The following is a 26,457-nucleotide window of genomic DNA, read 5'->3' as shown; positions in this document are numbered from 1 at the left end:
GGGAGGAAGAGGCAGGAACTAACAATTATTGAAATTTGCCATGTGCCAGGCATATGTTATCTCACTGAATCCCTGAGTAATCCCTTTAAATAGGTGCACTAATACTTTATAGATGGAAAAACAGAGGTCCAACGAAGTCAAACAACTTGTTCGAGGTCATCTTGGCAGAACATCATGGAGACCACATACATGGCTTACAATTTTGAGATAATTTTAGAACAGTTTTGAGAGCAAGTCTTTGGGGTCACAATGCCTTTCCATAAGGCCAAAATTGCAGCTAATGGCTACTTCATTCATAATAAACACAATACATGAAGATCTGTATCACATGTTAAAGTGTAAAAAAACCTTCAAAAATAGATATTGTAGCAAATCCTTAAGACATCTTAAGTTTATTTTATTTTATTTTTTAATCAGTGATAGTTTTACAAAGGCTCAAAGACATTAAGGAAATTTCCCAAGCTTGTCTCTCTGCAAGCCAGGTGTTCTTGTTACTTTGGTCCGGATGCACCTTAGCGCAAGCTCTGTTCCTCTGATTAATGGTCCTATGCTGAAAATTCTGGGCCCAATTTCTCCACTGGAAAGGGTCTGGAGAGTATAGTCCAGCCGAGACTCCGTTTCCCACCTGTACTCACTAGCTCCTCAAACTCCTGCTCCCCAGAAGAGGATCTACCTGGCAAAACAGGACCCACGATGGACTTTGTCAGAGTCATGGATTAGTGTCAAGTCATGCTGCCAGAAGCCAGGTAAGCATAAAACGGACCATCAGGCAGAAATAATGCAAATCAAGAATGTCTGCAGAGAAAGATGCACTCACTAGCGTGCTGCACTAGGGGGCAGCGAGATGTCAGGAAATGCAGAATATTCAACTAATGAAGAGTCAGTCATTGCCCTGGGGTCTAATAAGGGAGAATTGTTAAAGGAACAAGACTCTGCAGATATAATTTCTGAATCTTTCTCTTACTATTCCAGGATAACTGTAGATTCTGAATTTGCACTACTGGCAGCAGTTTTAAAAATAGAATTGTTTCGGAAAAACTGGGACAAAAATTAGATATGATACAAAGCGATTCAGAACACCCCTCTGCCATATATTCCACCCCGACATGCAGTTAAACACAGTCCTTAAATTTGGGTTCACAGGGCAGCCAGAGAAAATGAGTTTAGAGAAAACAAATGTGGACCATCGGTGAGAAATGAATGTACAATGTGTGTATTTGAGTCATCACGCTTGTGAGCCCTGAGGTGCTTGCTACCTGTGGGTGAGTTTCACACAGCTCAAGAAGTTTGGGCTGACTCTTAGCATAAGCCTAGACAAAGAAAACATTAATCATTTTAGAAAAACTACACTGGATACATCCAATGGTAGAGGCACACCTCAAAAGCCTTAGGAAATGAAGTTGGCTCTCTGCTGGCTGGAGGCACATGCTGGACACAGTTTTTCTGAGTCTCACTTTCTAGCAGTTATTGATAAAGTCATTCAAAGGGTGGAATGAAGTCATGTACGGACACAATCCATTACCTTTTATTTACTTTACCAGCCTCACCTAATTGAAGCCTGGCAGGAGGGCGTCTTAACCCAAACACAGACATACTCAAGAAAGTATTCATGTAAATGCAGAGACCCCGGCTCTCTCCCACATGCCTATGGTCCCAGAGACACGGGGTAGACTTACAATTCCATTCCTTCATATACTGCAAACTCTCCAGATTTCACTTAGGCACTTCTGTATTCTAAGATTATTACAAAAACACTTTAAGACAAATGAAAAGCAGCTTTTGGACAATGGGAAGGTGATTGCTTCCTTCTATTAGCACAGGGCATCAGCTGGGAGGGGAAGGGCAGGACATACATGCTGTCTTCTGCTGCCTTTGCTGGCATGTGGTATGTGTGTGGGGGTGCTGCTGCCCTCAAAGACCTGAAATGAGATTCCCACAGTTCATTTCCCAGAGCTGATCAGCTCCCAAGGAGCTCGATGAACCAACAGTGGTCACAACTTTTAGTCGGAGATGTATACAAGCCCCAAGTCAAATCAGCACAACATTAGAAAAGTAAAATTCTGTGCAGACTTTTTAAACAACTGTCCCAATATGCAAACCTATACTTTACGTCAATATTCTGCTGCAAGGATGACCTTCTCATCAAGTAGATTTACTGCCAAATGGAGAGAGATTTGTGACTGTCTCTCTCATACCAGGTTTTCCCTTCAAAAGGGGTCTTGGATCTCCATTAGGCAAAGAGTGTTAGTGTGGGCTGTTGGCCAGCAGAAGAAATATTTTTATTACACAGAACTGGCTGCTATAATCATATTTGTTAAAAAGGGGTTATAACTATAAAATAAGTTGGGAATGGAGATTACAAATGATTTATTTAATAAACAGGAACAACACAACCACCCAGGATATGCAGTCATCTAACTCCTTTGACTGCCTCTACTAAACAAATTCTTATTACAGATTCTTCTCTAATTATAGATCCCTCACAATTTATTATAAATACTACAGCTTGACACATTGTCATCATACTATTAGAACTGCTTCTTATTTAGGAATCAGTTCACATGGCTGTCACATTTTCTTCAACTAGATTATAAGCTCTTTAGGTTAGAAATTCCATTTTGTCACTTTTGTACCTCATGGTGCCCAGCAGAGAAATGGGAAATCAAGCAGCGCTCTCTCTATAAATAACCGTTGATTGGTACTTTAAAGCAACAGAGAATGTGTTTGGACACTGAGGATTTTGACCCTGAGAATCATAAAGGTCTAGAAGGTCATGCAGCACATACAGGGTCCAGAGCCCCGAAATCTTTTGGGAGGAAAATGGGCTGTCCTTGATCCAACATGATTTCTGCCAGGCGTCAGTGACAAGGGTGTGAGGAGTTAGCCCCTACAGCCGTTCCTCTGCCAAGACAGGTTTCCTGGGAGTGGCTCAGAGAAGCAGCCAGATGGTAGGAAAAGGAGGCAGCTCTTCCAGAGAAGAGGGGAAAGCCCAAGACTCACACACAAACATGCATTGGCTATAAAACCATGCCTCCTTCTCTTTCTTTTCTACTGTCTCCCGTCACCCAACGACAGGGACCTCAGTGGCCTTCTTCCCCTCCACCTAACCACCTACAGACTGCAAGTTCTGTTATTCCTTTCTCCTTCTAGGTGCCTCTGAAATTCTTATGAGTCAAACTTTATGGTGAGAGCATATCGGGATGGGGTGGGGAGAGAGGAAAGACAGGTGCTACACATGGTATCAGGGGTCTGGATCCAGAATCTGCCAGGTGTGCAGAATTTGAACCTGACACTTGTCTCCTGCAGCAACGTCATTGCCCCATCCACCCTCATCATCCCCTTCATCAGGAGTGTGCTGGATCCGATCGCCCTCACTCTTCCTGACTCTGTCCAGTGAGGTTGCATTGAGACCGTGAAATCCACCATGGCGGAAGTGTGGAAACTACAGCAATGCCAAGTGCCACGAATCTGAGCTTTACCCTGGAGAACAGGTTGTTAAAACATTTAGCAGCACGTCATGCTCCCTTCCTGGGAAGGCCTGTGTATCTAAGCCTGACTTAGAAATGATTTTGATTGAAATGGTGAAGACTATCTCTGGGAAAATACTGAGGGCAAAGTGGATTCTCTCCACCTGCCACATTTCCCACCCCAGTACACGTTCTGCAGTGTATGCTGTGTGGAGTGACACTGTTTGCCGATGGACGCTGCTTCAGGTGGGACCCAGCCTCACTCTCCTTCAAAATGGACTCTATGAAAAGCAGGTGACAAGGACAGAGAGGCCACTATGGGAGGAGCAGGGTCAACCTACTCCAAGGCTCTCCTTTCCTCCTCAACATCTCAGGGACTAACTTACCACTCAGGCATCTGAATCGCATCAGGGCAGGGAACCACTGCCCTGGGTGGGGTGGGCGTTCCCCAAGCACCTCTCACCCACAGATCGTGAGACTACCTCATACTTCCATGACCCCTTGGAGAAGGTCATTGTGGCATAATGATTAAGAGCCTGAGCCCAGGAGGCAGACTTCCTGGATTCAAATTTCAATGTTACCATCTGTGTGTCCTTGGGCAAGTCACTTAACTTCTCTGTGCTTCATGTATACATGAGGATAATGACAGTACCTGCCTCATTGGATTGTTGTGAACATGGAATGAGAAAACCTATAGAAAGCCCTTCTGAGCATAGCACCTAAGAATGATCACAGCCATCATGGATATTATTTTTTTTGTGTGCATGTGGGGGATCTTTGGCTCTTGGTACTTGTTAAAACAAAAATGTTTACTTGATACATTCTGTTCCAAGTGTGGAGAACTTACGAGTGAATCAGGAAGAAAGAATCAAACAGAATATCAACAGTTGTATCACGAAAAAGTAAGTCTTCATTTGAATGACAACTTGTAGAATAATTTGTTGTTTGATAATGATAAACTTATTAACTGATATATTACATTTCTAAAATATGTAGGTGCTTGAAAGAGGGGGCAAAAGTCATGAACATACTATGTTTAAAATTCTAAAGGTATATAATCTTCAGAGCTATGGGGAAAAAAATGTGAGAGTGTGGCAGAAGGGAGCCGAAAGTGATTTTGTGCTCAGTAGAGGCCAGACAGAGACACCGACCCATCTCCAACAGTGAAAGAGTCATGACTTGGGAAAAGTGTGGAGCTGACTAAGGAGAGAGTGAGCTGCAAGGCAGCCACACAGAGGGCTGGGGGAGGACAGCTGCACTGCACTAATTCTTATTAGAGACCAAAACCAGCTCACTGGCTTAAAAAAATAAGAACAACGGATCACATGCTTGGTATCTGACTTACAAATATCAATCTGATTAATTTTACGGATGTAGATGTTAAACACAGATATCAGGCAGGGCTCATTCTTAAAAACAAAAGCAAAGTGAGTAAAGTTTATTTTTGGTCCCGAGTGTTTGGGCACCTCTTTCTCCAGATCAGACAGGCTCCCTGGCCTGTTGCTGTATTCTGGCTTCCCTGGGTCCCTTATAGGACACTCTAGAATTCAGCATCCCTTTCTCCTGGATAGAATACAATTTATTCACATCACCTCCTATTCAGCTCAGGGCCTTAATACTTGATTTATTAACTAGATAAATTAGCATACCTACAGCATAAGTGACTGGGGCTATCTTGATGTATTTTTTTTCCCTCCGTGCTATCTACATAGGAACTCCTGGACTAACTCAAAGAGATGCCCTGCTAACAGGGTCATGTTAGCAGTGGCCAGTGGAAAAGGCTCCCCTAGGATCATACCACCTAGACAATTTTCTGCTTTGCCCATGGGCATGGCATATAATAGCATTCAATAAATGTCTCTTGAACTTAGCAGTCAAAACCTCTGAGTCACTGAGCATTTAAGTTAAAGGAAGAGCATATTCCTTTGAGACACAGACAACACTGTAATGTCTTCTATTCACTGATAAGAACCCAGCAGTTCAGAAAAATCTCTCCTGTAATGCACATGCTATCTGGCTGGTTTTCCTTGTCTTCATAAATATTAAATGTGATCACTAATTAAAATTATTGACATTCTGGTGCAAAAGACACAATGCTCTGAAATAGTATCAAATTCTGCCTCTGTGGCTTCTCAGACAAATGACCTTGGGCCTACCTTTGTGACTCAGTTTCTCACTTGTAAAAATGGATTTAATAATATGACCTTCCAAAGGTTTTTGCAGGGCTCTAATAAACAAATACACCTAGGATCGTTTTGCATACTGTAAAATACTGCACAAAGGTAAAATACTGATGTATGGAAGGGAATTATTATTTCCCTCAGAAAGTTCTGCAAAAATGGGTTAAAAGTGGTAATCACTTCTTCAATTTTGAACTTGGATATATCCTGCGGATCTTCTTTGGATGGTTTAGCCTCAGAGTTTGGCTGTATGATTGTTTTTCTTTCGTTTTTCAGAGTCCTTGGCCCATCCCACCAATCTAGCACATGAGCCTAATTTGGTTTTGCTCCATACATCAGAGAGTTTTAAGACAGCTATTAAAACACCACATGGAAAAGCTTTGCAGGGAATTCTACTCCACAGAGAAACCACAGAAACCACTACACACCTTAACCATCTCCCCACCCCCAACAGTTGGCTAAAATTACGGCTCCATTATGTTCGTACAATCCAACCAGTTTTATTGCTTGGAGCAAAATCTGAGGTCCACAATGAACTTCAGAACATAAAAAGTAAGGAAAACCTCAAAAGGAAACAAACTTCTTTGGGTTTTCAAACAAATATTACATATCAGAGGCATTCTTCCAATGGAGGAGACCAAGCAAAGCTAAGAGGAGTCCTGCTAATTGCTCCACGAATGTAAAATTGAAATCAGGGACTCACCCCAAAGAAAGGAGATCTCTTTTCATCATCAGATATTAAAGGCTACAACCTTTCATCAACTCTATCCTCAGACATGAGACCCTCTTGTCCCTCCCTCAAGTCTCTTCAGTGTTGAGTCACTATCTCCCACATTAAAAATGAAGACATTTTCAAGGCTCAGTATTAGCTCATTATTACCTTATTGTAGCCCTTTTCTTTGGTTTTTGTTTTTTCCCACCTTCATTTCTCTATTTTAAATGTCATTTATCCACTGACCATTGTGGTATGTTCTATAAATTTGTATAACCTTGGCACTAGAACTACTCAGAAGAAACAAATAACTAGCCAATACTCTTTCTAATGAATCATCTCGGCCCCATAGCTGCTTTTCAGTTAATTATGTGTCATGGACAACTTATTTCCTTGCAGTTAATTCAAGTGTCCTCATTTACCATTTGTTGACTACATAGCCACTAATGGAGTTTATTTTTAATTTAATTTTTTATTTCTTTTCAGCGTAACAGTATTCATTGTTTTTGCACCACACCCAGCGCTCCATGCAATACGTGCCCTCCCTAATACCCACCACCTTGTTTCCCCAACCTCCCACCCCCCGCCCCTTCAAAACCCTCAGGTTGTTTTTCAGAGTCCATAGTCTCTCATGGTTCACCTCCCCTTCCAATTTCCCTCAACTCCCTTCTCCTCTCCATCTCCCCATGTCCTCCATGTTATTTGTTATGCTCCACAAATAAGTGAAACCATATGATACTTGACTCTCTCTGCTTGACTTATTTCACTCAGCATAATCTCTTCCAGTGCTGTCCATGTTGCTACAAAAGTTGGGTATTCGTCCTTTCTGATGGAGGCATAATACTCCATAGTGTATATGGACCACATCTTCCTTATCCATTCGTCCGTTGAAGGGCATCTTGGTTCTTTCCACAGTTTGGCGATTGTGGCCATTGCTGCTATAAACATTGGGGTACAGATGGCCCTTTTTTTTTGTTTGTTTGTTTTCTTTTGGTTTGGTTTTGGTTTTTATTTGTTTGTTTTTGTTTTTGTTTTTTTTAGCCACTGATGGAGTTTAATTTCTACATCCATCTAAAGTGAGTAAAGAACCCCCAAGGACACTTCTGACAACTACAAAGATACAAGACTGTCTTGATTATAAACACTCTACCTTATTCTCCCTCCAATTCAATGAAATATCCAAGAAATACCAATATTTTGGCCACCAAATTATGATGTGGGGAAGAAGGGGCTCCAAGGATGGTCCTGGGCAATGCCAGATCTTCTAGATACCCAAGGTCAATCATGCTCCTAGGTGATAATGGGTCAATCTGAAAACTCCCAGAACATGTCGCAGAAAAGCTATGAGGGGGCACCTTGAGCAACAGTCTGCTTGGGAATCTGGGCTCTGCCTTAATTCAGCAAGAAATGAGCAGCGATTCCACTCAACACACATTTATTAAATTAGTGTGATTACATGTATCTGATGTAAGAAATGCAGTTACACAAAAATGACTAAGATATGAGTTTGGAAAGTAAGCAAACAATGTTGATTATACAAAATGACTTAAGTTACACAAAATGTAAGTTACACAAAAATGACTAAGATAGGAGATTAAAAAGTAAGCAAACAATGTTGATGTTCCACAATAAGTTTCTTTTTTTTTTAAAGGATTTTATTTATTTATTAGAGAGAGAGAGAGTGAGAGAGCAGGAGAAGGGGGAGGGTCAGAGGGAGAAGCACACTGCCTGCTGAGCAAGGAGCCCAATGTGGACCGATTCTGGGACTCTGGGATCATGACCTGAAGGCAGTGGTTTAACTAACTGAGCCACCCAGGCACCACCACAATAAGTTTCTTCAGAGATTTTTCTTTGTTCAGGCTACTTAATGACACCAGTTGCTCTGACGGCCCCATCAAAGGAGTTAGGATTTGCAGATTTACAGAGCTGGCATTATGTAATAATCCTGACTTTCCCAGCCTACCAGGAACCAGGATTTTCTCAAGGAAGGCAAGAGGTGGTAGAGATTTGTCTCTGCTGAGAAAACCAGGGTAAGACCACCAAACTGACAAAGGGTAAAAAGAATTCAGCAGTATTAATCAGTTCTGGTGGGAGGGCAGATTAGAGCATGGGTAGCTGTCTGAGGCAGTTCTTCGGATCTTTTTCCTAGAATGCTTATGATTTTCTTCAGATCCTCACACAGCTGCTGCTGTTTTAGGGAAGAGTTTCTTGGGAGGCTGACAAGAAAGTGGGGTGGAAGAAAGTCAGGAGGGAAGGCATCACTGAAGTCAGGGGAGGAGTGGTATATGTCGTCAAAGGCAATTAGAAGGTTACCAGTGACCTTAGCAAGAGCAGTTCTATTTGAGTGAAACTGCTTCCTGCTCATTCCTTCATTCCTGCAACACCATACACCCTCATAATTCACATATCTCCTTTACCATATGAACCTCGTGTAAGGACCATGTGACTAAATATTCCGAGTTAATGATTATGATAAATTTCAAGCCCTCGATCTGGATATGGTTATTAATTTTCTCCAATTACACAGGTACATAGAGTCTATTTATTGGTTACATCAGGGCAGTAATTCATTATAATTATTCCTCTCTTATTGATTCCCTAATATAGTCCTTACAATAGCTCTTTCAATGGTGTAATAAAAGGAGCACTGGTTTTAGTATCAGAAAACCTGGTTATTAGTCCTGATTCCAACCACATGGTCTTGGAAAAACACTCGGGTACTCAGAATCTGGACTGTTGTAATACAATGTTTATAGTAGACAGTCATTCATTCATTCAACCAATATTTACTGAGGAGTTACTAAGTGCCAAACATTGAAATGGGCATTAGGAAGAGAATGCATGGGTATAGGGCATAATCACCATCCTTAAACCACATCAGCCTGGGAAAGGCAATACACAAATACCAAAGTATTTATCAAAGTGTTTCATAGCTATAAAGCACTCTACTATATATTCATTTTAATTACTATATTATTCACCCTAATTTATTCACTAATAATTAACATTTACTATGTGGGTACCTATGTTGCATGTGTTGCCCTGGAAATGGAGGATACAAAAATGAGTAAGAGCAATCAAAAGAAATGAACTAAATCTGTATATCTCAACATGGTAGACTTCAATACACAATGTGGGATAAAAAATGGCAGGATTGGTAAATAAAAAATGGAAATTAAAAAAACAGTCCTCATACAGTAACATATAGTAAACAATACTATATATTATTCATGGATATAGATAAATAGGTGCATAGGTAGGCTGAGAGGATATACATCAAATTCGTGATACTGTTTGTCTCTGGGAAGAGAGAGAAAGGAATGGGATAGGGGATGGCCATAAGGACAAAGTTTCTAGGGGCTTTTTTCAGTGTTTACTTAAAAAAAAAGGAACTAGTTGGGACGCCTGGCTGGCTCAGTTGGTTAAGCAGCTGCCTTCGGCTCAGGTCATGATTCCAGCGTCCTGGGATCGAGTCCCACGTCGGGCTCCTTGCTCGGCAGGAAGCCTGCTTCTCCCTCTGCCTCTGTCTGCCACTGCTCGCTCTCTCTCTCTCTCTCTGACAAATAAATAAATAAAATCTTAAAAAAAAAAAAAAAAAAAAAAAAAAAAAGGAACTAGCAAACTAGCAGTTGTCAATTTTTCAAGATACAATTTTCCACAGTACAAATATTCTTGTTATATTATACTTTGAGAGTGTCTTCCTTTTATAAAATCTGGAAAGAAGTCTGCTCTCAAATGGCCCACAGTCTAGTAGGGGAGACAGATGTATGAAAGTCACAATGTAAGGTGATATGCATTTCACTAGACCACATCTCTCCCTGTGTCTTAGAAATGGTTTCATGGGCAGATGCTACTTGAAGAAACAGTGGAAGGAATTGACTATGTCTCCTGCTTGTCTACTTTCTGTCTACACAGTGGCCTCACTTCACTGCCTCAGAGAAGCAAGACTTTTTTGCTTTGTTTTCCTCCCTTGTTCACATTTAATCTCAATACATCCTTCATGAGTCTCAAGAACTTGCTCCTTTTGCTTGGGCTGAGGAAGACTCTGATCCCTTCTCTGCTGTTCCAGAGCCAGTGACTCACTTTCCTTTGACCTTGTCTATAACTTTGTGCCTTCGATTCTCCCATCTCTCCCTCTCCAGTTTTCCAGCCCTTCCTCCCCTCTTCTCTTTATGGTATTTCACACATAGACAACTGTTTTACCTAATTCCACTATTCCTACTAACCATTTACCATCTGATCTTCTTTTCTTCATAATTGAACTCCCTAGAACATGTGACCTATACTTGAGGCTCCCATATCCTGATAAGCCCCACATTCTTAAATCCTGTAGTCTTGATTCCAAATCCTCCCTGACTACCATTACCAACACCATCTACCCTATTGAAATTGTGTCTTTGAAGGTCACTAATGATGTCCTCATCACCAAATACGGTTGTCTTACCCTATTCTCCCAATGTCTCCATAGGTGGGAGAATTTACCCTTCTCTTTGATCTAACTTTCAGGACTCCACCCTCTCCTCGTTCTGTCTTTTCTCCTTTTGGATGTTCCAACTCCAACCATCAGGCTCTTTCTTTTCCTTTTTTTTTTTAAAGATTTTTATTTATTTATCTGACAGATAGAGATCACAAGTAGGCAGAGAGGCAGGCAGAGAGAGAGGAAGGGAAGCAGGCTCCCCACTGAGCAGAGAGCCCAATGTGGGGCTCGATCCCAGGACCCTGGAATCATGACCTGAGCCGAAGGCAGAGGCTTTAACCTGCTGAGCCACCCAAGCACCCCATTCTTTCTGTTTCATACATGAAGATCTTTTAGATATTCCAGAGAATTATGTTCTTATCCTGTTCTTCTCCTGGCACATACTCTCTGTTGAATATTTTAGCTGCTCCCATGGCATCCACCAGCACTTCTCTATTGACAACCCTTAAGTTTGTTTCCAACATGGGCTGTGAGCCTATTTTTAACTTCCTGATGAACACTTCTACTTTGATGTTATACTATTATATCAAACTCAGCATGTCTAAAAGCTGAGCTCTTCACCTCTTTATATCCTAAAAACAAAACAAAATCTCCCCTATCACAACCAGTAAAAATCATCTAAGATAATTTTGCTAAATTTTTCTGTTTTTGAGACTTTTCACTTCTCCTAGTCATCATAACTTCAAATCCTCTCCCATTCTCCTCTTGGATAGGCCACCACTGTTATTTTCTTCCCAGAGTTTCTTGAATCTGCCCCTTCCTTTTTATTCTTATGGATATTCCCCCAGTTCAATCTATAACTGAATCTGGACTATTGAATACACCTTCTACAGGGTCTATTCAAGCCCCTAGCTTCTTCTATCTCCAACCTATTTATTTTCCTAAGACATCAAATTCATCATTTCACTCCTCCTTCACAGAATGTGTTTTAATTGTCTAATTCTTGGACTCTAATGGGATATGATATAGCCTTAGACTCTAGGGACTGGAACTCAAAGCTCTTTACATTGCTTTCTTCAGATATTTTTAATACCATACCAACAATTACTTTTCTAAACTCTCACAGTTCAGGCAAATTGTTCTGCAGAAATTCATGAGCTTCAACTTTCTTATGTAATTAGGAAGAATATTTTTAGGGGTTTTGTAAGGATTAACCATGATGGTATGTGTAAAGAACCTAATACAGTGTCTCGTTGGCGATGAACTGTATATCACAAATATGCCATTTGCTGTCTCAATTCTCTGCTCACGTGGTCCTTTTTTTACAGAATGCCTTCCTTCCAGGGAATGCTTCATTTGCCCCAGCCTAACAGTGATCATTATGTCCTCTGTCTGCCTTTGAAAAATCACTCTCAGTACTATTTAGTACTATGCTAGTAATATAGATACATACATTGTGATCACTGTATTAGTGTATGTCTTAAACATTAATGTGCATCAGACTCATGCTTGATAAAGCACAGATTGCTGGGCTCCACCCCAAATCTCTGATTCAGTAAGTCTAAGGTGGGACCTGAGAATCTGTATTTCTTAGGATTAGTGTTAGGTATCATATTATTAATTAATATTTTTGTGGGTGGTAAGAAGCAAAGGAAAAGAGAGAGAATCTTCAGCAAGCTCTATGATCAGCACAGAGCCCATTGTGGGGTTTGGTCTCATAAGCCTGAGATCATGACCTAAGCCAAAAGCAAGATTTGGTCACTTAACCAACTGAGCCATCTAGGTGTCCCAATGTGATCACACTTTTAGAATGACTGCTGTCTGCATATTTTCAGAATGTAAGCTCCTGTGTAACAGGAACGCCGTATTATTCTTTTTTCCACTGACTCACCCTCCCCTTTCTATATTCTTCATTTAGTACACAAGACAGTAGTTTAACATGGAAGAAACAAATGTTTTTCAACTGAATTTAACTCAAACTCCATATTCACTAGCTGGTGTAATCAGTCTTAAACCATTTCCAATATTTAAAAATCTACTGAAGGGGAATGATTTAGTGAATGGCAGGAGAACAACACACTATTTACTTATAAAGAAAAAACCCATTGATATAAATACAGGGAGACAAGCCTCAATTCTTCATGTTAGTGAAGAGGTATAAGAACTCCAGGAATTTGGGGCGCCTGGGTGGCTCAGTGAGTTGGCCTCTACCTTCGGCTCGGATCATGATCTCAGGGTCCTGGGATTGAGCCCCGCATTGGGTTCTCTGCTCATCAGGGAGCCTGCTTCCTCCTCTCTGTCTCCGCCTGCCTCTCTGCATACTTGTGATCTCTGTCTGTCAAACAAATAAATAAAATCTTAAAAAAAAAAAAAAAGAACTCCAGGAATTTTAAAAATATGTCAACACCCCATCATCTAATAGTAAAACTTACAAGTCTCAGTGACAAAGAGAAAATCCTAAAAGCAGCTTAGGACAAGAGCTCTGTAACATACAATGGTAGAAATATTAGATTGGCAGCAGATCTATCCACAGAGATCTGGAAGACCAGAAAGGACTGGCATGATATATTCAGAGCACTAAACAAGAAAAAAAATGCAGCCAAGAATACTATATCCAGCAAGGCTGTCATTGAAAATAGAAGGAGAAATAAAAAGCTTCCAAGAAAAGCAAAAACTAAAAGAATTTGCAAACATCAAACCAGCCTTACAGGAAGTATTGAAAGGGGTCCTCCAAGTAGAGAGAGAGCCTAAAAGTAACAGACCAGAAAGGAACAGAGACAATATACAGTAACAGTCAGCTTACAGGCAATACAGTGGCACTATATTCATCTCTTTCAATAGTTACTCTGAATGTAAATGAGCTAAATGTCCCAATCGAAAGACACAGGGTATAAGAATGGATTAAAAAAACAAGACCTATCGATATGCTGTTTGCAAGAAACTCATTTTAGACCCAAAGATACCTCCAAATTTAAAGTGAGGGGGTGGACAACTTTTGTATCAACGTGGACGGGACTGGAGATTATGCCAAACCATGAGAGACTATGGACTCTGAGAAACAAACTGAGGATTTTGGAGGGGAGGAGGGTAGGGGGTTGAGAGAACCTGGTAGTGGGTAATAAGGAGGGCACATATTGCATGGAGCACTGGGTGTGGTGCATATAATAAAAAATATAATAAAGTGAGGGGGTGGAAAACAATTTACCATGCTAATGGACAGCAAAAGAAAGCTGGGGTGGCAATCCTTATATCAGATAAATTAGATTTTAAGCCAAAGACTATAATAGTAGATGAGGAAGGACACTATATCATACTTAAAGGGTCTGTCCAACAAGAAGATCTAACAATTTTAAATATCCCCTAACATGGGAGCAGCCAACTATATGAACCAATTAATAACAAAATCAAAGAAACACATTGACAATAATACAATAATAGCAGGGGACTTTAACACCCCCCTCACTGAAATGGACAGATCATCCAAGCAAAAGATCAACAAGGAAATAAAGGCCGTAAATGATACACTGGACCAGATGGACATCACAGATATATCCAGAACATTCCATCCCAAAGCAACAGGATAACACATTCTTCTCTAGTGCACATGGAACATTCTCCAGAATATATCACTTCCCGGGTCACAAATCAGGTCTCAGCCTGTACCAAAAGACTGGGATCACTCCCTGCTTCAGACCACAATGCTCTGAAGCTAGAACTCAATCACAAGAGGAAAGTAGGAAAGAACTCAAATGCATGGAGCCTAAAGAGCATCCTACTAAAGAATGAATGGTTCAACTAGGAAATTAAAGGAGAATTGAAAAAATACTTGGAAACAACTGAAAATGAAAACATTACTGTTCAAAATCTTTGGGACACAGCAAAGGCAGTCCTGAGAGGAAAGTATATAGCAATACAAGCCTTTCTCAAGAAACAAGAAAGCTCTCAAGTGCACAACCTAACCCTACACCTAAAAGAGCTGGAGAATGAACAGCAAAGAAAGCCTAAACCCAGCAGGAGAAGAGAAATCATAAAGATCAGAGCAGAAATCAATGGAATAGAAACCGAAAGAACAATGGAACAAATCAATGAAACTAGGAGTTGCTTCTTTGTAAGATTGATACGCCCCTGGCCAGACTTATCAAAAAGATAAGAGGAAGTACCTAAATTAATAAAATCATGAATGAAAGAGGAGAGATCACAACCAACACCAAAGAAATACAAACAATTATAAGAACAGATTATGAGCAACTATACACCAGCAAATTTGGCAATCTGGAGGAAATGGATGCATTCCTAGAGATATAGAAACTACCAAAACTGAACCAGGAAGAAGTAGAAAACCCAAACAGACCCATAACCAGTAAGGAGATTGAGGCAGTAACAAATCTCCCTACAAACAAGAGCCCAGGGCCAGACGGCTTCCCAGGGGAATTCCATCAAACATTTAAAGAAGAATTAATACCTATTCTCTTGAAACTGTTCAAAAAAATAGAAATGGAAGGAAAACTTCCAAACCCATTTTATGAGGCCAGCATCACTTTGACCCAAAGCCAGACAAAGACCCCATTAAAAAGGAGAATTACAGACCAATATCCTTGATGAACACAGATGCAAAAATTCTCACCAAAATACTAGCTAATAGGATCCAAGAGCATATTAAAAGGATTATTTACCACGACCAAGTGGGATTTATTCCTGAGCTGCAAGGCTGGTCCAACATCTGCTAATCAATCAATGTGATACAATACACAGTAATAAAAGAAAGAACAAGAACCAGCTGATACTCTCAATAGATGCTGAAAAAGCATCTGACAGAGTACAGCATCCTTTCTTGATCAAAACTCTTCACAGTGTAGGGATAGAGGGCACATACCTCAATATCATCAAAGCCATCAATGGAAAACTCACAATAAATATCATTCTCAATGGGGAAAAACTGAAAGCTTTTCCCCTAAGGTCAGGAACATGGCAGGGCTGTCCACTATCACCACTGCTATTCAACACAGTACTGGAAATCCTAGCCTCAGCGATCAGACAACAAAAAGAAATAAAAGGCATCCGAATCCACATGGAAGTAGTCAAACTCTCACTCTTTGCAGAAGATATGATACTTTATGTGGGAAAACCCGAAAGACTCCACTCCAGAACTGCTAGAACTCATACAGGAATTCAGTAAAGTGTCAGGATACAAAATGAATGCACAGAAATCAGTTGCATTTCTATATACCAATAGGAAGAGAGAAGAAAGAGAAATTAAGAAGGAGTCAATCCCATTTACAATTGCACCCAAAACCATAAGATACCTAGGAATAAACCTAACCAAGAGACAAAGAATCTGTACTCAGGTAAACTATAAAGTACTCAGAAAGAAATTGAGGAAGACACAAAGAAATGGAAAAACGTTCCATGATCATGGATTGGAAGAACAAATACTGTGAAAATGTCTGTGCTACCTAAAGCAATCTACACATTTAATGCAATCCCTATCAAAATACCATCAGTTTTTTCAAAGAAATGGAACAAATAGTGCTAAAATTTATATGGAACCAGAAAAGACCCCAAATAGCCAGAAGAATGTTGAAAAAGAAAACCAAAGTTGGTGGCATCACAATTCCAGACTTCAAGCTCTATTCCAAAGCTGTCATCATCAAGACGGTATGGTACTGGCATAAAAACAGACACATAGATCAGTGGAACAGAAGAGAGAGCCCAGAAATGGACCCTCAACTCTATGGTCAACTAATCTTCGACAAAGCAAGAAAGAATGTCAAATGGAAAAAAGACAGTCTCTTTAACAAATGGTGTTGGGAAAATTGGACAGCCACATGCAGAAGAATGAAACTGTACGATTTCCTTACACCACACACGAAAACAGATGAAATGGATGAAAGGCCTCAATGTGAGACAGGAATCCATCAAAATCCTTGAGGAGAATGCAGGCAGCAACCTCTTCGACCTCAGCTGCAGCAAATTCTTCCTAGAAACTTCTCCAAAGGCAAGGGAAGCAAGGGCAAAGATGAACTATTGGGACTTCATCAAGATCAAAAGCTTTTGCACAGCAAAGGAAACTGTCAACAAAACCAAAAGACAACCAACAGAATGGGAGAAGATAATTGCAAACGAGATATCAGATACAGGGCTAGTATCCAAAAATCTATAAAGAACTTATCATACTCAACATCCAAAGAACAAATAATCCAATCAAGAAAAGGGGAGAAGGCATGAACAGACATTTCTGCAAAGAAGACATCCAAGTGGCCAACAGACACATGAGAAAGTGCTTAATATCACTCGGCATCAGGGAGATACAAATCAAAACCACAGTGAAATACCACTTCATACCAGTCAGAATGGCTAAAATTAACTGGTCAGGAAATGGCAGATATGGGTGAGGATGCGGAGAGAGGGGAACCCTCCTATATTGTTGGTGGGAATGTAGGCTGCTGTAGCCACTCTGGAAAACAGTATGGAAGTTCCTCAAAAAGTTGAAAATAGAGAGCTACCCTACAACCTAGCAACTGCACTACTGGGTATTTACCCTAAAGATACAAATGTAGTGATCTGAAGGGGCATGTGCACCCAAATGTTTATAGCAACAATGTCCATAATAGCCAAACAATGGAAAGAACCTAGATGTCCATCAACAGATGAATGGATAAAGAAGATGTGATATATATATATATACACACACACACACACACAATGAATACTATGCAGCCATCAAAAAACCTGAAATCTTGCCATTTGCAATGACGTGGATAGAACTAGAGGGTATTATGCTAAGTGAAATAATCAGAGAAAGGCAATTACCATATGATATCTCACATATGAGGAATTTGAGAAGGAGGGTGGTGGGTCGTGGGGGATAGTGAGGGACCAAATGAAACAAGATGGGACCAGGGAGGGAGACAAACCCTAAGAGACTCCTAATCTCAGGAAATAAAGTGAAGTTTGTTGGGGGCAGGGTGGGAGCAGTAGGGATAGGGTGGCTGGGTGATGGGACATTGGGGAGGGTATGTGCTATGGTGAATGCTGTGAATTGTGTAAGGCTGATGATTCATAGTCCTGTACCCCTGAAGCAAATAATACATTGTATGTTAAAGAACTCCAGGAATTTAAAAAAGGAAAATTAAGGATGCCTGTGTGGCTTTGTCAGTTAAGCATCTGACTCTTGATTTTGGCTCAGGTCATGATCTCAGGGTTGTGAGATTGAGCTCCAAGACAGGCTGCATGTTGGGTGTGAAGCCTGCTTAAGATTCACTCCCTCCTTCTCCCTCTGCCCTATTTCTCCCTCTTCCCTTCTCCTCTCTCTAAGAAAAGAAAAGAAAAGAGAGAGAGAGAGAGAGAAAGAAAGAAAGAAAGAAAGAAAGAAAGAAAGAAAGAAAGAAAGAAAAGAAAACTATTTATATCTTCCTCTGGAATGCATTTTAAAAGTTATATTTTGGGATGGGTCTATCTTACATTCTGGAAATTCATAATGCTCTAAGTAATTGCTCCCATGAAGAGATGTTTCTGTGTCAAGGACCACTCTTTGCCTTCTCTGAAACAGACAATGGATGGAGGAAGGAGGGTTAAGTGGAAGGTGTCAATAGCAAAATAGGATAAGAAATGAACATGGGGAAAACTTTCAGAAGATAATTAAAGGGTAATTCTGGCCCCAAATTTGGGGAAGATAATGGTTGGCCACTTAATAATGGCTTATTCCCCTGTCGCCTACCCACATCTCAGCTACTTCTGGGCTGAAAGCATATTATGTTAAGAGGCTCCTGCTCCATAGCTGGCATTTTCAATGTTTAGAACAGACTGGTGGGCAAGGTCTAAAAGACTGACATAAGAAGGATTTGGAAAGGCATCCACTTTGCCTAACTTGGCTTTGTTTCAATCCCAACTGTTCCAGCCCAAGCTAAGGTGTACAGTATTTCTTGCTGAATTAATTTAAAACAAAATGTCAGACACAACTGTTCTGTTTCTACATGTTTAATTTGTTTGGCTAAAAACTTTCATTGACCAAATTAAGTTGGATGATTTTAAAGACTGTTGTAGTAGCTAGAGTAGTAGAGAGGAAACTTTCAGTCTCGCTTTTGCTGAACACTGGCTTCTATGATACAAGAATAATTAGAGATGGTGATGAGGCCAACAGATAAAGCAATAGGAAGAATCCTCAAGAAGCTGAAAGCAAACTTTCCATGAAACTGCAATTGGTGAAATGACTCTTTATGGTTTATGCCATGGAGGATGAGCTGGTTTCTTCAGCTGTTATGGTGGTGGTGCTAAGGAGGCTATAATCAGAGGTCCAGTTCTACTTCCTATATGGACTTCATATGACCAGAAATTATGCTTCACATGGCCAAATCCTTTGGTCTCTAGACAAGATTGTTTATTATTATTATTGTTTAAAATTTTTGTTTATTTATTTGACAGAGAGAGACACGGTGAAAGAGGGAACACAAGCAGGGGAAGTAGGAGAAGGAAAAGCAGGCTTCCCACTGAGCAGAGAGCCCCATGCAGGGCTCGATCCCAGGATCCTGGAATTATGACCTGAGCTGAAGGCAGACGCTTAGCCACTGAGCCACCCAGGTGCCCCAAGATTGCTCATTATTGAACACAAGAGGGACTAAGCAAAAACCTTCTGAAGCAAAACAGGTCATCATAACTTTAAATGTAATTTAAAGCATATACCATTCTGATCTGAAGTGTCGTCTTCATCACAAAGAGTAATACAGTGTAATAAATCTATAGATTTCCATAGCAGAGGTTGAAATATGGTCATAAAAACCATTTTCCCACAAACATTTTCCTAGGTTGGTACTAAATGTTTAAGATATGCAAGACAAGATAAACAACAGACATTCTTTAATGTTTTGCTTTAAATTACAATAACAAGCATAAATAAAGAAACCATTTTTCTTCTTGCTCTACCTTCTAAATATCTGATGTGAAGATAGAAGTTGTTGAACTCAATATTCCTAACCCTAAACTAGTTTAACCAAAATTCAAATTTTATATGCATATATGGAGTCCTGTGCATTTTTAGAGATCATGTGTTCTTTTCATTGGTGTTTATATAATTTTGAGGTTCCTTCCCCATTTCTATTCAATCTATGCTGTCTGAGAAACTGTTATATTTGCCTGTGCCACCCAGGGCCACACACGAGAACCATATTTAGCAGAAGACACAATAAGAACAACACAAAGAATAATGATTGTGAGGGGTAAGGATAAGGGGAGGCCAGGAAACAGAATTTATTTAATTTTAGAATGCATTTCACAAGTTTTTATACCCCAAATATTGGGTTACTATGGAAGTAGAGGAAATCTTTTGTCATGGTTAGGGAACTGGCTTAAAAACAAAGGCAAGGTTAAGCAGGCCCTTCTCTGGATGAAGCAATATTAACAGTGGGGAGCCCTAGGGATCATTCTTGGAAAGGTCTTATTTAACTGCTTTTATACAAGAAATGAAAATAGATTACAATAAAATCTAAAATTGTGGAGTGCAATGCTGGGAGAGTTCCTTCCTTGTCAGTTAGTCTAATTCCTTTATTTTGCAGAGAGAAAGGAAAATCTGTGACATCTTGGTCAAGGTGACACAGAAGCAAGAAGCATGTTCTGATTTCCAGACAATGGGCCCTCCTCTGCCACCCTGCCTTGCCTTCATTATTAGATGGGATAATGACATGGTGCCATTAGCACTGCTGGGAGATTTCACAAAGCTCTCTGAGCTGAGCAAGCACCTATGCCCAATGAAATTCAGTGTGGGAAATCTAAGTGAAGGCTTTGATGAAAATATAGATCAGTATTTATAGGAGGAGACAAGATGGCGGGGAGGTAGGAGGAGGCGCCTTTTCAACCTGTACCCTAAAGTGAGCTGATTACCTTACCAAAGAACTCCGATCACCCATGAAATAAGCCTGAGATCAGAATTATACACGTCTGGATCTCTACGGGGGGCAGAAGACGCCAGTGGGCAGGTAAAGTGGAGTGGGAACGTCGGACTGATATCGGAAGATAAACAAAAGGGGGAGGGAGCCACCAGAGGCGACCGATTGGAAAATAATACCCCAATACGAGAGTGCCCTGCATCTGGGGACCAGCATTAACTTGGAGTCTTGTTGAAAGCACTCAAAAAAGCAAAGGATCGCACGGGGAAATTGTGGGAATCGGGGCGGCTAGGGACAGGGGCTTAAGTCCCCAGACTCAGGACAGCCTCCCCTGGCACTGAGCCAGAGAGAGTGCGGCGGAGAAACCTGGTCTTTGTCCCTGAGCCGCCAGTGCGCCCGAGAATGAGTGGAGTCTGGCTCCCGTGAGGGGCTGGGAGCCACACCAGACGGCAGAACGTGCACCTTGCTGGAGATGCGCGCGTGCCTCACCCTCCCCTGAGAGAGGTGCACGAACGCCCAGCCTGGTGTTCTCGGACCCACGCGACGATAGAGCCGATAGAGCCCATAGAGCTGGAGACGCCGCGCCCCAAACCCTCCCCTGGGAGAGATGCGTGCAAGCCCGGCGCTCTTAGCCCCGGCCAGCGGGAAAATCTCAGTGTGCAATCGCTGTTTGGAACCTCTCTGGCGGTCTGGAGCTGCCCAGACAGCCACAGCTGCCTTGGTTTTGCGTACAAGCAGGAGATCCTGTGTCCCCAGGGACCGCGACTCAGAACCTGCTCTGCTAGCGGCCCAGCGGCTGCAGCACCTGCAGGGGAGCAGACTGAGGCTTCTCTCTGAGAGGGAGGTTGGGGTGCAGTTTTCTTTCCTCTAAACCTCCAAAAACCATCAAAAGCTGTCAAGGCGAGAGAAAAGAAGTGAACAAACATAAAAACCTCCAGAGAACAAAAACCTGAAAAAACTGTTTTTCTCAGAGCTCACCCCCTTGAGGGGGGCAGGAGGACTTAACTCAGGGAACATCATTGACTGAAAACCCACGTGGCAGCCCCCTCCCCCAGAAAACAAATCAGGAAAGAAAAAAAAAAAAGACTACAAGAGAACAACCACCACTACTTCATAGATACAACTTTTATTTTTAATTCTTTCCCACTATTCTGGTTCATTTTTTTCTTTTTTTATATAGATAATTTTTTAACCTATTTACCATCACAGTGAGATGTCTAGTACATCAAATTCCATAATAAACTTCTAACCTGAATTTTTTGATACATACACATGTGTTTTTCTTTTGCTTTTCTATTTTTTTAATTTTTAAAAAAATTTTTAGTTTAGTTTAGTCCAGTTTATTCCTTTTTTATTTTTATTTTCTAATATTCATATAGAGTTAAACTTCAAGGTAACCCCCTTTCTCCAAGCAATGCTACCCCTATAGGGGAACCAATTTTTAATCCCCCTTTTTCTTAGGAAAGTTGAGTCCTTTAACAAAGATATCAAGATACATCCAGGAAGAATCAAAATAACCTTCCTCGCCCACACCGAGAATCTATAACCATGCTCCCAACTTTTTCTTCTGCCAGTGTCTCTGTGTATTTATGTTTGTGCTGATAGTATATAAATCTTATACTTGGGGTTCTTCTTGACAAGGCTCCTCCTTTTTTTGCTTATATATATATATTTTTTTCTCTCGTCATATACTTTTATCAGTCTTTTTGTTTGTCTGTTTTTGTTTGTATACGTCATAAATCTTACCTTGGGGCCCATTTGGGCTGAACCTTCTCTTTTATCTTCCCTTTTTTTCCTGTCTCTCTCTCTCCCTCTTTTTTCTTTTTCTTTTCTTTTTTCTCTCATTTGGGTGGGGAATCCTGAGTGCTCAGAAGCGTTCCAGGGTGCACCTTGACTGCACCACGGTCGATACATCCAGCTACATCTGTCCAGTCATCTCTCACCAAAATGACTAGGAGGAGGAATCCCCAACAGAAGAAAAATACAGGGGATGGGCCTTCTGCAACAGAGCTAACGGCTATCAACATAGACAATATGTCAGAAAGAGAATTCAGGCTAACAATTATCCAGGCAATAGCTAGGTTGGAGAAAGCCATGGATGACCAAATGGAATTGATTAGGGCAGAATTGAAAGCGACCAGGGAGGATGTTCATAATGTTAGGGCAGAGCTGAAGGCCACCAGGGATGAGGTTCACAATGCTCTCAATGAGTTCCAATCTAATCTAAATTCTCTAAAAGCTAGGGTAACTGAGACAGAAGATAGAATTAGTGATCTGGAGGACAAACAGATAGAGAGAAAGGATCAGGAGGAAGCCTGGAACAAACAGCTTAGAAGCCACGAAAACAGAATCAGGGAAATAAATGATGCCATGAAACGTTCCAACGTCAGAATTATTGGAATCCCTGAAGGGGAGGAGAAATAAAGAAGTCTAGAAGATATAGTGGAACAAGTTCTTCATGAAAATTTTCCCAATCTTGCGAAGGGAACAAGTGTTCATGTACTAGAAGTAGAAAGGTCCCCCCCCCCCAAGATTATAAATTCAAAAAAAACCATCCAGGCACCTCATAGTAAAATTGAGGAATCATAATTGTAGATACAATCTCTTGAAAGCCGCTAGGACAAAGAAGCTCCTTACATACAGAGGAAAGCCCATCAGAATAACGTCAGACCTGTCCACAGAGACCTGGCAAGCCAGAAAGGGCTGGCAAGATATATTCAAGGCACTAAATGAGAAGAACATACAGCCAAGAATACTTTATCCAGCAAGACTGACATTCAAAATGGATGGAGAGATAAAGAGTTTCCAAGACGGGCAAGGCTTAAAAGACTATGCAACCACCAAGCTGACACTGCAGGAACTATTAAGGGGGGTTCTATAAAAGAGGAAAAATCCTAAGAATAGCATTGAACAGAAATATAGAGACAATCGACAGAAAGAAAGACTTCAAAGATAACACAATGTCAATAAAAACGTATCTCTCAATAATCACTCTCAATGTGAATGGCCTAAATGCACCCATAAAACGACACAGGGTTGCAGATTGGATAAAACGACAGGACTCATCCATATGTTGTCTACAAGAGACCCATTTTGAACCTAAAGATACACCCAGACTGAAAGTGAAGGGATGGAGAAGCATCTTTCATGCCAATGGGCCTCAAAAGAAGGCCGGGGTAGCGATTCTCATATCAGATAAATTAGATTTTAAACTAAAGACGGTAGTCAGAGATACAGAAGGACACTACATCATTCTTAAAGGGACTATCCACCAAGATGATCTAACAATTGTAAATATCTATGCCCCCAATATGGGAGCAGCCAATTACATAAGAAAACTATTAATCAAGATAAAGAGTCATATTGATATGAATACATTAATAGTAGGAGATCTTAACACGCCTCTCTCAGAAATAGACAGATCATCGAAGCAGAAAATCCATAAAGAAATAAGAGCATTGAATGACACATTGGACCAGATGGACCTCATAGATATATACAGAACATTCCACCCTAAAACAACAGAATACTCATTCTTCTCAAGTGCACATGGAACCTTCTCCAGAATAGACCACATACTGGGTCACAAATCAGGGCTCAACTGATACCAAAAGACTGAGATTATTCCCTGCCTATTCTCAGATCACAATGCTTTGAAACTGGAGCTCAATCACAAGGAAAAGTTCAGAAGGAACTCAAATACCTGGAAGCTAAAGACCACCTTGCTTAAGAATGCTTGGATCAACCAGGAGATCAAAGAAGAACTCAAACAATTTATGGAAACCAATGAGAATGAAGACACTTCACTCCAAAACCTATGGGATACAGCAAAGGCGGTCCTAAGGGGGAAATTCATAGCCATCCAAGCCTCCCTCAAAAAAATTGAAAAATCCAGAATACACCAGCTGTCTCTACACCTTAAAGAACTGGAGAATCAACAACAAATCAAACCAACTCCACACGTAAGAAGGGAAATAATCAAGATTAGAGCAGAGATCAACGAGGTAGAAACCAGAGATACAGTAGAACGTATCAATGAAACTAGAAGCTGGTTTTTTGAAAGAATCAATAAGATCGATAAACCATTGGCCACACTAGTCCAAAAGAAAAGAGAGAAAGCCCAAATTAATAAAATTATGAATGAAAAGGGAGAGATCACAACTAACACCAAGGAAGTAGAAACAATCATCAGAAGCTATTATCAACAGTTATATGCCAATAAGCTAAGCAACCTAGATGAAATGGATGCATTCCTGGAAAACTATAAACTCCCAAAATTGAACCAGGAAGAAATTGACAACCTGAATAGACCAATATCTAGTAACGAGATTGAAGCAGTGATCAAAAACCTCCCAAAAAACAAGAGCCCAGGACCTGAAGGATTCCCTGGGGAATTCTATCAAACTTTCAAAGAAGAAATAATACCTATTCTCCTGAAGCTGTTTCAAAAAATTGAAGCAGAAGGAAAACTTCCAGACTCTTTTTATGAAGCCAGCATTACCCTGATCCCCAAACCAGGCAAAGACCCTACCAAGAAGGAGAATTTCAGACCAATATCACTGATGAATATGGATGCTAAAATTCTCAACAAGATCCTAGCAAACAGGATCCAACAGCACATTAAAAAGATTATCCACCATGACCAGGTGGGATTCATCCCTGGGTTACAAGGATGGTTCAACATTCGCAAATCAATCAATGTGATAGAACAAATCAATAAGAGAAGAGAGAAGAACCACATGATCCTCTCAATTGATGCAGAAAAACCTTTTGACAAAATCCAGCATCCGTTCCTGATTAAAACGCTTCAAAGTATAGGGATAGAGTGAACATTCCTGAACTTCATCAAATCTATCTATGAAAGACCCACAGCAAATATCATCCTCAATGGGAAAAAGCTTGCAGCCTTCCCGTTGAGATCAGGAACACGACAAGGATGCCCACTCTCACCACTCTTGTTCAACATAGTATTAGAAGTCCTAGCAACAGCAATCAGACAACAAAGAGAAATAAAAGGTATCCAAATTGGCAAGGAAGAAGTCAAACTCTCTCTCTTCGCAGATGACATGATTCTTTATATGGAAAACCCGAAAGACTCCGCCCCCAAACTACTAGAACTCATAGAGCAATTCAGTAATGTAGCAGGATACAAAGTCAATGTCCAGAAATCAGTGGCTTTCTTATACACTAACAATGAAAATACAGAAAGGCAAATTAGAGAATCGATTCCATTTACTATAGCACCAAAAACCGTAAGATACCTCAGAATAAACCTAACCAAAGAGGTTAAAGATCTGTACTCGAGGAACTACAGAACACTCCTAAAAGAAATTGAAGAAGACACAAAAAGATGGAAGACCATTCCATGCTCTTGGATCGGAAGAATAAACATCGTTAAAATGTCTATACTGCCCAGAGCAATCTATACTTTTAATGCCATTCCGATCAAAATTCCACCAGTATTTTTCAAAGAGCTGGAGCAAATAATCCTAAAATTTGTATGGAATCAGAAGATGCCCCGAATTGCTAAGGAAATGTTGAAAAACAAAAATAAAACTGGTGGCATCACGTTACCTGATTTCAAGCTTTACTACAAAGCTGTGATCACCAAGACAGCATGGTACTGGCATAAAAACAGACACATGGACCAGTGGAACGGAGTAGAGAGCCCAGATATGGACCCTCAACTCTATGGTCAAATAATCTTTGACAAAACAGGAAAAAATATCCAGTGGAAAAAAGACAGTCTCTTCAATAAATGGTGCTGGGAAAACTGGACAGCTATATGTAGAAGAATGAAACT

General features: G+C 40.6%; 1 protein-coding gene across 1 annotated transcript in view; it reads right to left on the bottom strand.

Annotated features, from left to right (window-relative positions):
- The window catches only part of SPAG17 (sperm associated antigen 17), a gene marked incomplete at its 5' end in the record, with an annotated part of 289,972 nt that overhangs the window by 190,734 nt on the left and 72,781 nt on the right, over positions 1–26,457 (bottom strand). The window lies entirely within an intron of this gene.

Source organism: Martes martes (genome assembly GCF_963455335.1).
Source record: "Martes martes genome assembly, chromosome: 4".
Classification (NCBI taxonomy): Eukaryota; Metazoa; Chordata; class Mammalia; order Carnivora; family Mustelidae; genus Martes; species Martes martes.
This window is presented reverse-complemented; position numbering and strand designations above follow the sequence as displayed.